The sequence below is a fragment of the Scyliorhinus torazame genome, unplaced genomic scaffold (assembly GCF_047496885.1).
Source record: "Scyliorhinus torazame isolate Kashiwa2021f unplaced genomic scaffold, sScyTor2.1 scaffold_39, whole genome shotgun sequence".
Classification (NCBI taxonomy): Eukaryota; Metazoa; Chordata; class Chondrichthyes; order Carcharhiniformes; family Scyliorhinidae; genus Scyliorhinus; species Scyliorhinus torazame.
In genome coordinates, this window is record NW_027307766.1 from 186,164 (window position 1) to 202,088 (window position 15,925).

Sequence of the window (15,925 nt, forward strand, 5' to 3'; positions counted from 1 at the left end):
AGTGCTCCCCCACACAGCCAGCACTGTCAGTGCTCCCCACACAGGCAGCACTGTCAGTGCTCCCCCCACACAGCCAGCACTGTCAGTGCTCCCCACACAGCCAGCACTGCCAGTGCACTCCCCCCCCCACAGCCAGCACTGCCAGTGCACCCCCCACACAGCCTGCACTGTCAGTGCTCCCACCACACAGCCAGCACTGTCAGTGCTCCCCCCACACAGCCAGCACTGTCAGTGCTCCCACCACAGAGCCAGCACTGTCAGTGCACTCCCCACCCCACAGAGCCAGCAGTGCGAGTGCACTTCCCCCCCCACAGAGCCAGAACTGCCAGTGCACTCCCCCCCACTGAGCCAGCACTGCCAGTGCACTTCCCCCCCCCACAGAGCCAGAACTGCCAGTGCACTTCCCCCCCACAGAGCCAGCACTGTCAATGCTCCCACCACACAGCCAGCACTGTCATTGCTCCCCCACTCAGCCAGCACTGTCAGTGCTCCCACCACACAGCCAGCACCGTCAGTGCTTCTCCACACAGCCAGCACTGTCAGTGCTCCCATCACACAGCCAGCACTGTCAGTGCTCCCCACACAGCCAGCACTGTCAGTGCTCCCCCCACACAGCCAGCATTGTCAGTGCTCCCCCACACAGCCAGCACTGTCAGTGCTCCCACCACACAGCCAGCAATGCTAGTGCTCCACCCACACAGCCAGCAATGTCAGTGCTCCCACCACACAGCCAGCACTGTCAGTGCTCCCCACACAGCCAGCACTGTCAGTGCTCCCCCCACACAGCCAGCATTGTCAGTGCTCCCCCACACAGCCAGCACTGTCAGTGCTCCCACCACACAGCCAGCAATGCTAGTGCTCCACCCACACAGCCAGCAATGTCAGTGCTCCCACCACACAGCCAGCACTGTCAGTGCTCCCCCACACAGCCAGCACTGTCCGTGCTCCCACCACACAGCCAGCACTGTCAGTGCTCCCCCAGACAGCCAGCACTGTCATTGCACTTCCCCCCCTTCAGAGCCAGCACTGCCAGTGCACTTCCCCCCACACAGCCAGCACTCTAATTGCACTTCCCCCCCACACAGCCAGCACTGTCAGTGCTCCCACCACACAGTCAGCACTGTCACTGCTCCCACCACACAGCCAGCAATGTCTGTGCTCCCGCCACAGCCAGCACTGACAGTGCTCCCCCACACTGCCACACTGCCAGTGCTCCCACCACACAGCCAGCACTGCCAGTGCTCCCACCACACAGCCAGAACTGCCAGTGCACCACCCACACAGCCAGCACTGTCAGTGCTCCCCACACAGGCAGCACTGTCAGTGCCCCCCCCCACAGCCAGCACAGTCAGTGCTCCCACCACACAGCCAGAACTGCCAGTGCACCCCCCCCCCACAGAGCCAGCATTCCATTGCACTTCCCCCCCCCCCCACAGCCAGCACTGTCAGTGCTCCCCACACAGGCAGCACTGTCAGTGCTCCCCCCCACAGCCAGCACTGGTAGTGCACTCCCCCCCCCCCACAGAGCCAGCACTGTCAGTGCACTTCCCCCCACAGAGCCAGCACTGCCAGTGCACTTACCCCACCCACAGTGCCAGTACTGCCAGTGCACTCCCCCCACAGAGCCAGCACTGCCATTGCACTTACCCCCCACACAGCCAGCACTGTCAGTGCTCCCACCACACAGCCAGCACTGTCAGTTCTCCCACCACACAGCCAGAACTGCCAGTGCACCCCCAACACAGCCAGCACTGTCAGTGCTCCCCACACAGCCAGCACTGTCAGTGCTCCCACCACACAGCCAGAACTGCCAGTGCATCCCACCCCACAGCCAGCACTGTCAGTGCTCCTACCACACAGCCAGCACTGTCAGTGCACTTCCCCCCTCCCCCACAGCCAGCACTGTTAGTGCTCCCCCCACACAGGCAGCACTGTCAGTGCTCCCCCCACACATCCAGCACTGTCAGTGCTCCCCCCACACAGCCAGCACTGTCAGTGCTCCCCCACACAGCCAGCACTGCCAGTGCACTTCCCCCACCCCACAGCCAGCACTGTCAGTGCTTCCCCACACAGCCAGCACTGTCAGTGCTCCCCCCACACAGCCAGAACTGCCAGTGCACCCACCACATAGCCAGCACTGTCAGTGCTCCCACCACACAGCCAGCACTGTCAGTGCTCCCCCCACACAGCCAGCACTGTCAGTGCTTCCCCCACACAGCCAGCACTGTCAGTGCTCCCCCACACAGCCAGAACTGCCAGTGCTCTCACCACATAGCCAGCACTGTCAGTGCTCCCACCACACAGCCAGCACTGTCAGTGCTCCCCCCACACAGCCAGCACTGTCAGTGCTCCCCCACACAGCCAGCACTGTCAGTGCTCCCCACACAGCCAGCACTGTCAGTGCTCCCCCACACAGCCAGCATTGTCAGTGCTCCCCCACACAGCTAGCACTGTCAGTGCTCCCACCACACAGCTAGCAATGCTAGTGCTCCACCCACACAGCCAGCAATGTCAGTGCTCCCACAACACAGCCAGCACTGTCAGTGCTCCCCCACACAGCCAGCACTGTCAGTGCTCCCACCACACAGCCAGCACTGTCAGTGCTCCCCCACACAGCCAGCACTGTCATTGCACTTCCCCCCCTTCAGAGCCAGCACTGCCAGTGCACTTCCCCCCACACAGCCAGCACTGTCATTGCACTTCCCCCCCTTCAGAGCCAGCACTGCCATTGCACTTCCCCCCCACACAGCCAGCACTGTCAGTGCTCCCACCACACAGTCAGCACTGTCAGTGCTCCCACCACACAGCCAGCAATGTCTGTGCTCCCGCCACAGCCAGCACTTACAGTGCTCCCCCACACTGCCACACTGCCAGTGCTCCCACCACACAGCCAGCACTGCCAGTGCTCCCACCACACAGCCAGAACTGCCAGTGCACCACCCACACAGCCAGCACTGTCAGTGCTCCCCCACACAGGCAGCACTGTCAGTGCCCCCCCCCCACAGCCAGCACAGTCAGTGCTCCCACCACACAGCCAGAACTGCCAGTGCACCCCCCCCACAGAGCCAGCACTGCCATTGCACTTCCCCCCCCCCACAGCCAGCACTGTCAGTGCTCCCCACACAGGCAGCACTGTCAGTGCTCCCCCCCACAGCCAGCACTGGTAGTGCACTTCCCCCCACAGAGCCAGCACTGCCAGTGCACTTACCCCACCCACAGAGCCAGCACTGCCAGTGCACTCCCCCCACAGAGCCAGCACTGCCATTGCACTTCCCCCCGACACAGCCAGCACTGTCAGTGCTCCCACCACACAGCCAGCACTGTCAGTGCTCCCACCACACAGCCAGAACTGCCAGTGCTCCCACCACACAGCCAGCACTGTCAGTGCTCCCACCACACAGCCAGCACTGTCAGTGCACTCCCCACCCCACAGAGCCAGCAGTGCCAGTGCACTTCCCCCCCCCACAGAGCCAGCACTGTCAGTGCACTCCCCCCCACTGAGCCAGCACTGCCAGTGCACTTCCCCCCCCCACAGAGCCAGAACTGCCAGTGCACTTCCCCCCCACAGAGCCAGCACTGTCAATGCTCCCACCACACAGCCAGCACTGTCATTGCTCCCCCACACAGCCAGCACTGTCAGTGCTCCCACCACACAGCCAGCACCGTCAGTGCTTCCCCACACAGCCAGCACTGTCAGTGCTCCCATCACACAGCCAGCACTGTCAGTGCTCCCCACACAGACAGCACTGTCAGTGCTCCCCCCACACAGCCAGCATTGTCAGTGCTCCCCCACACAGCTAGCACTGTCAGTGCTCCCACCACACAGCCAGCAATGCTAGTGCTCCACCCACACAGCCAGCAATGTCAGTGCTCCCACCACACAGCCAGCACTGTCAGTGCTCCCCCACACAGCCAGCACTGTCAGTGCTCCCACCACACAGCCAGCACTGTCAGTGCTCCCCCACACAGCCAGCACTGTCATTGCACTTCCCCCCCTTCAGAGCCAGCACTGCCAGTGCACTTCCCCCCACACAGCCAGCACTCTAATTGCACTTCCCCCCCACACAGCCAGCACTGTCAGTGCTCCCACCACACAGTCAGCACTGTCAGTGCTCCCACCACACAGTCAGCACTGTCAGTGCTCCCCCACACAGCCAGCACTGTCAGTGCTCCCACCACACAGCCAGTACTGTCAGTGCTCCCCCACACAGTCAGTGCTCCCACCAGACAGCCAGCACTGTCAGTGCTCCCCCACACAGGCAGCACTGTCAGTGCTCCCCACACAGCCAGCACTGTCAGTGCTCCCCCCGCACAGCCAGCACTGTCAGTGCTCCCACCACACAGCCAGCACTGTCAATGTTCCCCCCACACAGCCAGCACTGTCAGTGCTCCCACCACACAGCCAGCACTGTCAGTGCTACCCCACACAGCCAGCACTGTCAGTGCTCCCACCACACAGCCAGCAATGTCAGTGCTCCCCACACAGCCAGCACTGTCAGTGCTCCCACCACACAGCCAGCACTGTCAGTGCTCCCCTCACACAGCCAGCACTGTCAGTGCTCCCACCACACAGCCAGCACTGTCAGTGCTCCCACCCCCACACAGCCAGCACTGTCAGTGCTCCCCCCACACAGCCAGCACTGTCAGTGCTCCCACCACACAGCCAGCACTGTCAGTGCTCCCACCCCACACAGCCAGCACTGTCAGTGCTCCCACCACACAGCCAGCACTGTTAGTGCTCCCACCACACAGCCCGCACTGTCAGTGCTCCCACCACACAGCCAGCACTGTCAGTGCTCCCACCATACAGCCATCCCTGTCAGGGCTCCCCCACACAGCCAGCACTGCCAGCGCTGCTCCTACACAGTCGGCACTGTCAGTGCTCCCCCACACAGCCAGCACTGTCAGTGCTCCCCACACACAGCCAGCCCTGTCAGTGCTCCCCCACACAGCCAACACTGTCAGTGCTCCCACTACACAGCCAGCACTGTCAGTGCTCCCACTACACAGCCAGCACTGTCAGTGCTCCCCCCACACAGCCAGCACTGCCAGTGCTCCCACCACACAGCCAGCACTGTTAGTGTTCCCACTACACAGCCAGCACTGTCAGTGCTCCCCCACACAGTCAGTGCTCCCACCACACAGCCAGCACTGTCAATTCTCCCCACCACACAGCCAGCACTGCCAGTGCTCCCTCAAGACAGCCAGCACTGTCAGTGCTCCCCAACACAGTCAGCACTGTCAGTGCTCCCCCACACAGCCAGCACTGTCAGTGCTCCCACCCCCACACAGCCAGCACTGACTGGGCTCCCCCCACACAGTCAGCACTGTCAGTGCTCCCCCCACACAGTCAGCACTGTCAGTGCTCCCACACACAGTCGGCACTGTCAGTGCTCCCACACACAGCCAGCAGTGTCAGTGCTCCACACACACAGCCAGCACTGTCAGTGCTCCCACTACACAGCCAGCACTGCCAGTGCTCCCACCACACAGCCAGCACTGCCAGTTCTCCACCCACAGCCAGCACTGTCAGTGCTCCCACCACACAGCCAGCACTGTCAGTGCTCCCACCACACAGCCAGTACTGTCAGTGCTTCCCCACACAGTCAGTGCTCCCACCAGACAGCCAGCACTGTCAGTGCTCCCCCACACAGACAGCACTGTCAGTGCTCACCACACAGCCAGCACTGTCAGTGCTCCCCCCGCACAGCCAGCACTATCAGTGCTCCCACCACATAGCCAGCACTGTCAGTGCTCCCCCACACAGCCAGCACTGTCAGTGCTCCCACCACACAGCCAGCACTGTCAGTGCTACCCCACACAGCCAGCACTGTCAGTGCTCCCACCACACAGCCAGCAATGTCAGTGCTCCCCACACAGCCAGCACTGTCAGTGCTCCCACCACACAGCCAGCACTGTCAGTGCTCCCCTCACACAGCCAGCACTGTCAGTGCTCCCACCACACAGCCAGCACTGTCAGTGCTCCCACCCCCACACAGCCAGCACTGTCAGTGCTCCCCCCACACAGCCAGCACTGTAAGTGCTCCCACCACACAGCCAGCACTGTCAGTGTTCCCACCCCACACAGCCAGCACTGTCAGTGCTCCCCCACACAGCCAGCACTGTCAGTGCTCCCCTCACACAGCCAGCACTGCCAGTGCACCCCCCACACAGTCAGCACTGTCAGTGTCCCTCCCACACAGGCAGCACTGTCAGTGCTCCCCACACAGCCAGCACTGTCAGTGCTCCCCCACACAGCCAGCACTGTCAGTGCTCCCCACACAGGCAGCACTGTCAGTGCTCCCCCCACACAGCCAGCACTGTCAGTGCTCCCCACACAGCCAGCACTGCCAGTGCACTCCCCCCCCACAGCCAGCACTGCCAGTGCACCCCCCACACAGCCTGCACTGTCAGTGCTCCCACCACACAGCCAGCACTGTCAGTGCTTCCCCCACACAGCCAGCACTGTCAGTGCTCCCACCACAGAGCCAGCACTGTCAGTGCACTCCCCACCCCACAGAGCCAGCAGTGCGAGTGCACTTCCCCCCCCACAGAGCCAGAACTGCCAGTGCACTCCCCCCCACTGAGCCAGCACTGCCAGTGCACTCCCCCCCCACAGAGCCAGAACTGCCAGTGCACTTCCCCCCCACAGAGCCAGCACTGTCAATGCTCCCACCACACAGCCAGCACTGTCATTGCTCCCCCACTCAGCCAGCACTGTCAGTGCTCCCACCACACAGCCAGCACCGTCAGTGCTTCTCCACACAGCCAGCACTGTCAGTGCTCCCATCACACAGCCAGCACTGTCAGTGCTCCCCACACAGCCAGCACTGTCAGTGCTCCCCCCACACAGCCAGCATTGTCAGTGCTCCCCCACACAGCTAGCACTGTCAGTGCTCCCACCACACAGCCAGCAATGCTAGTGCTCCACCCACACAGCCAGCAATGTCAGTGCTCCCACCACACAGCCAGCACTGTCAGTGCTCCCCCACACAGCCAGCACTGTCCGTGCTCCCACCACACAGCCAGCACTGTCAGTGCTCCCCCACACAGCCAGCACTGTCATTGCACTTCCCCCCCTTCAGAGCCAGCACTGCCAGTGCACTTCCCCCCACACAGCCAGCACTCTAATTGCACTTCCCCCCCACACAGCCAGCACTGTCAGTGCTCCCACCACACAGTCAGCACTGTCACTGCTCCCACCACACAGCCAGCAATGTCTGTGCTCCCGCCACAGCCAGCACTGACAGTGCTCCCCCACACTGCCACACTGCCAGTGCTCCCACCACACAGCCAGCACTGCCAGTGCTCCCACCACACAGCCAGAACTGCCAGTGCACCACCCACACAGCCAGCACTGTCAGTGCTCGCCACACAGGCAGCACTGTCAGTGCCCCCCCCACAGCCAGCACAGTCAGTGCTCCCACCACACAGCCAGAACTGCCAGTGCACCCCCCCACAGAGCCAGCATTCCATTGCACTTCCCCCCCCCCCCACAGCCAGCACTGTCAGTGCTCCCCACACAGGCAGCACTGTCAGTGCTCCCCCCCACAGCCAGCACTGGTAGTGCACTCCCCCCCCCACAGAGCCAGCACTGTCAGTGCACTTCCCCCCACAGAGCCAGCACTGCCAGTGCACTTACCCCACCCACAGAGCCAGCACTGCCAGTGCACTCCCCCCACAGAGCCAGCACTGCCATTGCACTTACCCCCCACACAGCCAGCACTGTCAGTGCTCCCACCACACAGCCAGCACTGTCAGTTCTCCCACCACACAGCCAGAACTGCCAGTGCACCCCCAACACAGCCAGCACTGTCAGTGCTCCCCACACAGCCAGCACTGTCAGTGCTCCCACCACACAGCCAGAACTGCCAGTGCATCCCACCCCACAGCCAGCACTGTCAGTGCTCCTACCACACAGCCAGCACTGTCAGTGCACTTCCCCCCTCCCCACAGCCAGCACTGTTAGTGCTCCCCCCACACAGGCAGCACTGTCAGTGCTCCCCCCACACATCCAGCACTGTCAGTGCTCCCCCCACACAGCCAGCACTGTCAGTGCTCCCCCACACAGCCAGCACTGCCAGTGCACTTCCCCCCCCCCCACAGCCAGCACTGTCAGTGCTTCCCCACACATCCAGCACTGTCAGTGCTCCCCCCACACAGCCAGAACTGCCAGTGCACCCACCACATAGCCAGCACTGTCAGTGCTCCCACCACACAGCCAGCACTGTCAGTGCTCCCCACACAGGCAGCACTGTCAGTGCTCCCCCCCACAGCCAGCACTGGTAGTGCACTTCCCCCCACAGAGCCAGCACTGCCAGTGCACTTACCCCACCCACAGAGCCAGCACTGCCAGTGCACTCCCCCCACAGAGCCAGCACTGCCATTGCACTTCCCCCCCACACAGCCAGCACTGTCAGTGCTCCCACCACACAGCCAGCACTGTCAGTGCTCCCACCACACAGCCAGAACTGCCAGTGCTCCCACCTCACAGCCAGCACTGTCAGTGCTCCCACCACACAGCCAGCACTGTCAGTGCTCCCACCACACAGCCAGCAGTGTCAGTGCTCCCCACACAGCCAGCACTGTCAGTGCTCCCACCACACAGCCAGAACTGCCAGTGCTCCCACCACACAGCCAGCACTGTCAGTGCTCCCCACACAGCCAGCACTGTCAGTGCACCCCCAACACAGCCAGCACTGTCAGTGCTCCCCACACAGCCAGCACTGTCAGTGCTCCCACCACACAGCCAGAACTGCCAGTGCATCCCCCCCCCACAGCCAGCACTGTCAGTGCTCCTACCACACAGCCAGCACTGTCAGTGCTCCCCCACACAGCCAGCACTGACAGTGCTCCCCCACACAGCCTGCACTGTCAGTGCTCCCCACACAGGCAGCACTGTCAGTGCCCCCCCACACAGCCAGCACTGCCAGTACACTTCCCCCCTCCCCCACAGCCAGCACTGTTAGTGCTCCCCCCACACAGGCAGCACTGTCAGTGCTCCCCACACAGGCAGCACTGTCAGTGCTCCCCCCACACAGCCAGCACTCTCAGTGCTCCCCCACACAGCCAGCACTGCCAGTGCACTTCCCCCCCTTCACAGCCAGCACTGTCAGTGCTTCCCCACACAGCCAGCACTGTCAGTGCTCCCCCACACATCCAGAACTGCCAGTACTCCCACCACATAGCCAGCACTGTCAGTGCTCCCACCACACAGCCAGCACTGTCAGTGCTCCCCCACACAGCCAGCACTGTCAGTGCTTCCCCCACACAGCCAGCACTTCCAGTGCACTTCCCCCCTTCAGAGCCAGCACTGCCAGTGCACTTCCCCCCACAGAGCCAGCACTGCCAGTGCAGGTACCCCACCCACAGAGCAAGCATTGCCAGTGCACTCCCCCCCACAGAGCCAGCACTGCCAGCACTGCCATTGCACTTCCCCCCACACAGCCAGCACTGTCAGTGCTCCCACCACACAGCCAGCAATGTCAGTCCTCCCCCCACACTGCCAGCACTGCCAGTCCTCCCACCACACAGCCAGCACTGTCAGTGCTACCCCTCACACAGCCTGCACTGTCAGTGCTCCCCACACACAGCCAGCACTGTCAGTGCTCCCCCACACAGCCAGCCCTGTCAGTGCTCCCACCACACAGCCAGAACTGCCGGTGCATCCCACACACAGCCAGCACTGTCAGTGCTCCCCCCACACAGGCAGCACTGTCAGTGCCCCCCCCCACAGCCAGCATTGTCAGTGCTCCCACCACACAGCCAGAACTGCCAGTGCACCCCCCACAGAGCCAGCACTGCCATTGCACTTCCCTCCCCCCACAGCCAGCACTGCCAGCACTGCCATTGCACTTACGCCACCCACGGAGCCAGCACTGTCAGTGCTCCCCCCCACACAGCCAGCAATGTCAGTGCTCCCACCACACAGCCAGCACTGTCAGTGCTCCCACCACACAGCCAGCACTGTCAGTGCTCCCCCACACAGCCAGCACTGTCAGTGCTCCCACCACACAGCCAGAACTGCCAGTGCACCCCCCACACAGCCAGCACTGTCAGTGCTCCCCCACACAGCCAGCACTGTCAGTGCTCCCACCACACAGCCAGAACTGCCAGTGCACCCCCCCCCCCACAGCCAGCACTGTCAGTGCTCCCACCACACAGCCAGCACTGTCAGTGCTCCCCCACACAGCCAGCACTATCAGTGCTCCCCCACACAGCCAGCACTGTCAGTGCTCCCACCATACGGCCAGCACTGTCAGTGCTCCCCACACAGCCAGCACTGTCAGTGCTCCCACCACACAGCCAGCACTGTCAGTGCTCCCACCACACAGCCAGCACTGTCAGTGCTCCCCCCACACAGCCAGCACTGTCAGTGCTCCCACCACACAGCCAGCACTGTCAGTGCTCCCCGCACACAGCCAGCACTGTCAGTGCTCCCACCACACAGCCAGCACTATCAGTGCTCCCCCCACACAGACTGCACTGGCAGTGCTCCCCCACACAGCCAGCACTGGCAGTGCTCCCCCCACACAGCCAGCACTTCCAGTGCACTTCCCCCCCCCACAGCCAGCACTGCCAGTGCTCTCCCACAGAGCTAGCACTGTCAGTGCTCCCACCACAGAGCCAGCACTGTCAATGCTGCCACCACACAGCCAGCACTGTCAGTGCTCCCCCCACACAGCCAGCACTGTCAGTGCTCCCCCGACACAGCCAGCACTGTCAGTGCTCCCACCACAGAGCCAGAACTGTCAGTGCACTTCCCCCCCACAGAGCCAGCACTGCCAGTGCACTCCCCCCCCACAGAGCCAGCACTGCCAGTGCACTTCCCCCCCCCACAGAGCCAGCGCTCAGTGCTCCCACCACACAGCCAGCACTGTCAGTGCTCCCACCACACAGCCAGCACTGTCAGTGCTCCCCCACACAGGCAGCACTGTCAGTGCTCCCCCCACACAGCCAGCACTGTCAGTGCTCCGCCACACAGACAGCACTGTCAGTGCTCCCACCGCACAGCCAGCACTGTAAGTGCTCCCACCACACAGCCAGCACTGTCAGTGCTCCCCCCACACAGCCAGCACTGTCGGTGCTCCCCCCACACAGCCAGCACTGTCAGTGCTCCCCCACACAGCCAGCACTGTCAGTGCTCCCCCACACAGCCAGCACTGTCAGTGCTCCCACCACACAGCCAGCACTGTCAGTGCTCCCCCACACAGCCAGCACTATCAGTGCTCCCCCCACACAGCCAGCACTGTCAGTGCTCCCACCATACAGCCAGCACTGTCAGTGCTCCCCACACAGCCAGCACTGTCAGTGCTCCCACCACACAGCCAGCACTGTCATTGCTCCCACCACACAGCCAGCACTGTCAGAGCTCCCCCCACACAGCCAGCACTGTCAGTGCTCCCACCACACAGCCAGCACTGTCAGTGCTCCCCGCACACAGCCAGCACTGTCAGAGCTCCCACCACACAGCCAGCACTATCAGTGCTCCCCCCACACAGCCAGCACTGGCAGTGCTCCCCCAAACAGCCAGCACTGGCAGTGCTCCCCCACACTCGGTCTGTGTCTCTGTCTGTGTCTCTGTCCCTGTCTCTGTCCCTGTCCCTGTCCCTGTCTCTGTCTCTGTCTCTGTCTCTGTCTCTGTCTCTATCTCTGCCCCTGTCTCTGTCCCTGTCCCTGTCCCTGTCTCTGTCTGTGTCCCTGTCTCTGTCTGTGTCCCTGTCTCTGTCTGTGTCTGTGTCTCTGTCCCTGTCCCTGTCTCTCTCTCTGTCCCTGTCTCTGTCTGTGTCCCTGTCTCTGTCTGTCTCTGTCTGCGTCTCCGTGTCTGTCTCTGTCTGTGTCTCTGTCTGTGTCTCTGTCTGTCTGTGTGTCTCGCTGTGTCTCTGTGTCTGTCTGTGTCTCAGTCTCTGCCTCTGTCTGTGTCTCTCTGTCTGTCGGTGTCTGTGTCTCACTCTCTGTCTCTGTCTGTATCTCCGTGTCTGTCTGTGTCTCAGTCTCTGTCTCTGTCTGTGTCCCTGTCTCTGTCTGTGTCTCTGTCTCTATCTGTGTCTCTGTTTGTGTCTCTGTCTGTTTATGTGTCTCTGTCTGTTTCTGTGTCTCTGTCTGTGTCTGTTTCTGTGTCTCTGTCTGGGGCACATTCTGCTGCACAGACTGTGTTTAAGTGTGAGGCACACATCCAGCTGATCGGCAATGGGGGAGTCACACAAACCCAGCTGATCGGCAATGCGGGGAGTCACACACACCCAGCTGATCGGCAATGCGGGGAGTCACACACACCCAGCTGATCGGCATTGGGGGGTAGCACACACCCAGCTGATCGGCAATGCGGGGAAGCACACACCCAGCTGATCGGCAATGCGGGGAGTCACACACACCCAGCTGATCGGCAATGGGGGTAGCACACACCCAGCTGATCGGCCATGGTGGGAGCACATACCCAGCTGATCGGCAATGCGGGTGAAGCACACACCCAGCTGATCGGCAATGGGGGGAAGCACACACCCAGCTGATCGGCAATGGGGGGAAGCACACTCCCAGCTGATCGGCAATGGGGGGAAGCACACACCCAGCTGATCGGCAATGGGGGGAAGCACATCCCAGCTGATCGGCAATGGGGGGAAGCACACACACAGCTGATGGGCCATGGGGGAGTCACACTGACCCAGCTGATCGGCCATGGGGGAGTCACACTGAACCAGCTGATCGGCCATGGGGGAGTCACACTGACCCAGCTGATCGGCCATGGGGGAGTCACACCCACCCACCGACAGTCTCTCCTGGTAATGTAGAATGGTAAATCTCTGCCTGTGTCTCTGCCTGTACCTGTCCAATTCTCTCTCTGTCTGTGTTTCTGTCTGTTTCTCTGTCTGTGTCTGTGTCCCTGTCTGTGTCTCTGTCTGTGTCTGTGTCTCTGTCTGTGTCTGTGTCCCTGTCCCTGTCTCTGTCTGTGTCCCTGTCTCTGTCTGTGTCCCTGTCTGTGTCCCTGTCTCTGTCTGTGTCTCTGTCTGTGTCTCTGTCTGTGTCTGTGTCCCTGTCTGTGTCTGTGTCTCTTTCTGTGTCCCTGTCTCTGTCTGTGTCCCTGTCTCTGTCTGTGTCTCTGTCTGTGTCTGTGTCCCTGTCTCTGTCTGTGTCTCTGTCTGTGTCTCTGTCTGTGTCGCTGACTCTGTCTCTGCCTGTGTCTCTGCCTGTGTCTCTGCCTGTGTCTCTGTCTGTGTCTCTGTCTCGGTGTCTGTGTCTGTGTCGGTGTCGGTGTCTCTGTCTCTGTCTCTGTCTCGGTGTCTGTGTCGGTCTCGGTGTCTCTGTGTCTGCCTGTGTCCCTGAATCTGACTGCGTTTCTGTCTGTGTCTCTGCCTGTGTCTTTTTCTCTCTCTCGGTCTGTGTCTGTCTGTGTTTCTGTCTGTGTCTCTGTCTGTATATCTGTCTGTGTCCCTGTCTCTGTCTTTGTTGGTGTCTGTGTTTCTGTGTCTGCCTGTGTCCCTGTCTGTGTCTCAGCCCGGGTCTCTGTCTGTGTCTCTGAATATGACTGCGTTTCTGTCTGTGTCTCTGCCTGTGTCTTTTTCTCTCTCTCGGTCTGTGTCTGTCTGTGTTCCTGTCTGTGTCTCTTTCACTGTCTGTGTCTGTGACTCTGTCTGTGTCTCTGTCTGTGTCTCTGTCTGTGTCTGTGTCTATGCCTGTGTCTGTGTCTATGCCTGTGGCTGTGTCTCTGTCTCTGTCGCTGTTTCTGTCTGTTTCTCTGTCTATGTCTGTGTCTGTGTCTCTGTCTATATCTGTGCCTGTGTCTCTGTCTGTGCCTGTGTCCCTGTCTCTGTCTGTGTCTCTGTCTGTGTCTATGCCTCTGTCTGTGTCTGTCTCTGTCGCAGTCTCTGCCGCTGTCTGTGTCTCTGTCTGTGCCTCTGTCTGTGCCTGTGTCGGTGCCTGTGTCGGTGTCTGTGTCTCTGTGTCTGCCTGTGTCCCTGTATATGTCTGTGTCTCTGAATCTGACTGCGTTTATGTCTGTGGCTCTGCCTGTGTCTTTTTCTCTCTCTCGGTCTGTGTCTGTCTGTGTTTCTGTCTGTGTCTCTTTCTCTGTCTGTGCCTGTTTCTCTGTCTTTATCTCTGTCTGTGTCGCTGTCTTTGTGTGCGTCGCTGTGTCTGCCTGTGTCTCTGTCTCTGTCTGTATATCTGTCTGTGTCCCTGTCTCTGTTTGTGTTGGTGTCTGTGTCTCTGTGTCTGCCTGTGTCCCTGTAACTGTCTGTGTCTCAGCCCGGGTCTCTGTCTGTGTCTCTGAACCTGACTGCGTTTCTGTCTGTGTCTCTGACTGTGTCTTTTTCTCTCTCTCGGTCTGTGTCTGTCTGTGTTTCTGAGTCTGTGTCTGTGACTGTACCTGTGCCTGTGTCTGTGTCTCTGTCTGTGTCTCTGTGTCTCTGTATCTGTGTCTCTGTGTCTCTCTGTATCTGTGTCTCTGCCTGTGTCTCTGTGTCTCTGTGTCTCTGTGTCTGAGTCTGTGTCTCTGTGTCTGTCTCTGTGTCTGTGTCTGTGTCTGTGTCTCTGTCTCTGTCTCTGTGTCTCTGTGTCAGAGTCTCTGTCTGTGTCTCTGTCTGTGTGTCTGTGTCTGTGTCTGTGTCTGTGTCTCTGTGTCTGTGTCTCTGTGTCTCTGTCTGAGTCTCTGTCTGTGTCTGTGTCTGTGTTTCTGTTTGTGTCTGTGTCTGTGTCTGTGTCTCTGTGTCTCTGTGTCTGTGTCTCTGTCTGTGTCTCTGTCTGTGTCTCTGTCTCTGTCTGTGTCACATTCTGCTGCACAGACTGTGATTAGGTGTGAGGCACACACCCTGCTGATCGGCAATGCGGGGAAGCACACCACCCAGCTGATCGGCCATGGTGGGGGCACACATCCAGCTGATCGGCAATGGGGGGAAGCACACACCCAGCTGATCGGCAATGCGGGGAAACACACACCCAGCTGATCGGCCATGGTGGGGGCACACATCCAGCTGATCGGCAATGGGGGGAAGCACACACCCAGCTAATCGGCAATGGGGGGAAGCACACACCCAGCTGATCGGCCATGGTGGGGGCACACATCCAGCTGATCGGCAATGGGGGGAAGCACACACCCAGCTGATCGGCAATGGGGGGAAGAACAGACACAGCTGATCGGCAATGGGGGGAAGCACACAACCAGCTGATCGGCAATGGGGGGAAGCACAAAACCAGCTGATCGGCAATGCAGGGAAGGACAGACCCAGCTGATCGGCAATGCGGGGAAGCACACACCCAGCTGATCGGCAAAGTGGGGAAGCACACACCCAGCTGATCGGCAATGGGGGGAAGCACACACCCAGCTGATCGGCAATGCGGGGAAGGACACTCCCAGCTAATCGGCAATGGGGGGAAGCACATACCCAGCTGATCGGCAATGGGGGGAAACACACACCCAGCTGATTGGCAATGCGGGAAAGGACAGACCCAGCTGATCGGCAATGCGGGGAAGCACACACCCAACTGATCGGCAATGCGGGGAAGCACACACCCAGCTGATCGGCAATGGGGGGAAGCACACTCCCAGCTGATCGGCAATGCGGGGAAGCACACACCCAGCTGATCGGCAATGGGGGGAAGCACACACCCAGCTGATCGGCAATGCGGGGAAGCACACACCCAGCTGATCGGCAATGGGGGAAAGCACACACCCAGCTGATCGGCAATGGGGGAAGCACACACCCAGCTGATCGGCAATGGGGGGAAGGACAGACCCAGCTGATCGGCAATGCGGGGAAGCACACTCCCAGCTGATCGGCAATGGGGGGAAGCACACACCCAGCTGATCGGCAATGGGGGGAAGGACACACCCAGCTGATCGGCAATGGGGGGAAGCACACATCAAAGCTGATCGGCAATGGGGGGAAGGACACACCCAGCTGATCGGCAATGCGGGGAAGGACAGACCCAG